The 2,740-nt window shown below is 53.1% G+C and overlaps 1 pseudogene; it reads right to left on the bottom strand.

The window, feature by feature from the left end:
- Positions 1–430: 430 nt before the first annotated feature.
- Positions 431–1,933, bottom strand: LOC123157933 (uncharacterized; annotated as a pseudogene).
- Between the last annotated feature and the right edge of the window lie 807 nt (positions 1,934–2,740).

Below are 2,740 nucleotides of genomic sequence, written 5' to 3'. Positions count from 1 at the left end.
GTTTCTGAAACTTGCGGCGGCTGGAATTGATTTTCGTTGACTCTCCTAGGGTTTCTGGAATATTGGGGTATTTATAGAGCAAAGAGGCGGTGTGGAAGGCCACCGAGGTGGGCAGAACCCACCTAGACACGCCTAGGCCCCTAGGTGTGCCCTGGTGGGTTGTGCTCCCCTCAGAGCACCCCTCAGGTACTTTCTTGGCCCATACGGTTCTTCTAGTCCGAAAAATCCACAAAAAGTTCCGCTGCGTTTTGGACTCCATTTGGTATTGATTTCCTGTGATGTAAAAAAAGCAGAAATGATATAAAATGATTGTAAAATATCCAAGAATGATAATATAACAGCATGGAACAATCAAAAATATAGATACATTAGAAATATATCACAAGTCGTCCAACATCCCCTGCTGGACGGCTGCCAGGTGAAGCGCGTGTCAGACTTTGTGTTGTCGCTGATGGGGCTGCCAGAGATGAAGAGGCGGGTGCGCAAGCACGTCAAACACACTGTCCATGAAGGCCGCCGGCACGGTGGGGTACATGGGTTCCTCTGCTGCCTCGACGTCGACGCCTGAAATTAACAACAAGGAATCTCACTCAGATCGCATTACACAACGAGACGATCAAGCAACCAGGCGCAAACAAAATAGAGTGCGTACCTTTCTTTCTATCTGTTGTGAATGGGTATCTTCCAGCGCCCCAAGATCACGCCGGCGTTTCTACAGGGCTTCCTCGCGTCGTGGACCCGCATCCACTGCTCAGACTTGTGCATCGACGATGGTGACACAAGCAGCCGCGGGCCAGCCGGTACTGCCCACTCATGTCGGCCAGCGCCAACGATGATGAACTCAAGAACAAAAGAAGCAACAAGAGCGGAAGTGGCAGCGTCACTGGACAACATAACCTACTGGAAGAAGTCATTTTACTTGGGGGTCGGGTCTCTGCTCTGGTGGAGTGGTATGTGCAACGAGGAAGGAAGGAAGGGTCGTGGGTGAGGTGTGGACGGAGCAAGTATCGAGAAGTGATGCTTATGCGTGCAACGGTGACCCGACCATGCACGAGCGTTCTGGAGGGAGGTGGGGGAGCGCAACTGGTGTATGGCAAGGCCAGCGGGAACGTGGTCGTCGCGTCCAGGCGCTCCGCCTACTCCTCGTCCAGTGGCATTGAACAGCGGTGCGGGATGGAGAAGCAGAACATGCGCCGTACACGGCGCTCGTCCACCATGAAGTCATGCTCCAGGGTGCTCACAGCGAGTGCAGGGTCCCAGTGCGCCAGCTCAAGGACGTGGAGCCTGTTGGGGTCCACGGCGACACGGAAGTCATCGAGGAAGTCACGGATGCGGTCCCGGGTGTCACCGGGGAGGCTGAGCATCGTGCGACAGTGCTGGAGCTTCGAGAGGGGCACGCGGCGGTGGGCAGTGAGCATGAGGAGCTTCTAGACGGCCAGCACCTGCGTGGGGAGGGAGCTCCTCGTGGACGTGGCGCTCCTCCTCGAGGAGCAGCACATGAGCAGTGTGAACGCGAGGTGTAGGACGGAGCCCACAGTGGCGCGATGGAAGAGCAGCGGGTGGCGGGCGGCGACGCGTGAGACACTGCGTTCGCGAGGGAAGCCGAGCTCATGGTGTAGCTTGTCGGCCTCGAGAAGGGCGATGTGGTGTGGGGGCGGAAGGGAGGCCATGGAGGACCGCATGCAGGAGAGGAAGCGGAAGGTGATGATGCCGTCGAGGACGGCATCGATGGCCGACACGTGGCGGTCGTTCTCGGGCTCGATGGGTGTGATGCGCGGGCTGTTGAGCTTCTTCAGGAGCTTCTTCACCGCTTGCACGGGAGCAGCGGCAGGAGCGACGCCACTGCTTCCGCGGCCACGGAAGAAGACGCGACCACGAGCGCCGACGCAGGGGCTAGGACGAGAGCCCTCGCTTCAGAGAAGAGGCGGCACCGAAGAGGCGGTCCAACCAGGTGGGGTCAGCTGTTTTGTTCTCTAGCGTTTTTGCAAAATAACCATGCTTTCCTGCATATTCAGGCGAGCGGAGAGGACATGGCAGTCAGCCAACAAGAATAGGTAGGGCGATATTGGATCTCCTTGATGAATACCTCTTGAAGGTTTAAACTCCTAGAGTTTTTTCCCATTGAATAACGCTGAAAAACATACTGACCTCACCATTCTCATAACAAAAGCTATCCAAACTAGTGCAAACCCAAACTTAGTCATGATGGCCTATAAATAGTCCCACTCTAGGCGATCATAGGCTTTCATCATATCCAGTTTTATAGCACAAAAATTGTTCTTCTTTGATGTATTACTTTTCATGAAATGAAGATAGATCATATGCAGATATAATATTGTCTGTTATCAATCATCCAGAGACAAAAACTGATTGTTCCTCATATATGATATCAGGTATGATCACCTTCAACCTGTTAGCCAGCACTTTCAATGCAATTTTATACACAACATTGCAAAGACTGATGGGTCTGAACTCTGTTAGAAGAGTAGTGATGTAGGGTAGAACCCTAGATGCCCGATCTTTCATGATTGGAGGGAATCCTACGAAGAACATGAAGAACACGAGGGGGAAAACGAGCGGAACTCGAGGGAAACACGAGAGGAATCACTCAACCAACAAGGTATGGTCACACATGTGCTAGATCCTCGAAACACAAAGAGAGATACACGATTCAAAGTCAACCAGGGATGATACAAAGGGTCTTCTCCGTGAGGAGGTCTTGAAGGTTCTTCCCGTGATG

Source organism: Triticum aestivum, chromosome 7B (genome assembly GCF_018294505.1).
Source record: "Triticum aestivum cultivar Chinese Spring chromosome 7B, IWGSC CS RefSeq v2.1, whole genome shotgun sequence".
NCBI classification, from domain to species: Eukaryota; Viridiplantae; Streptophyta; class Magnoliopsida; order Poales; family Poaceae; genus Triticum; species Triticum aestivum.
The sequence above is the reverse complement of the archived record's forward strand: the minus strand, read 5'-3'. Positions and strand labels throughout refer to the sequence as shown.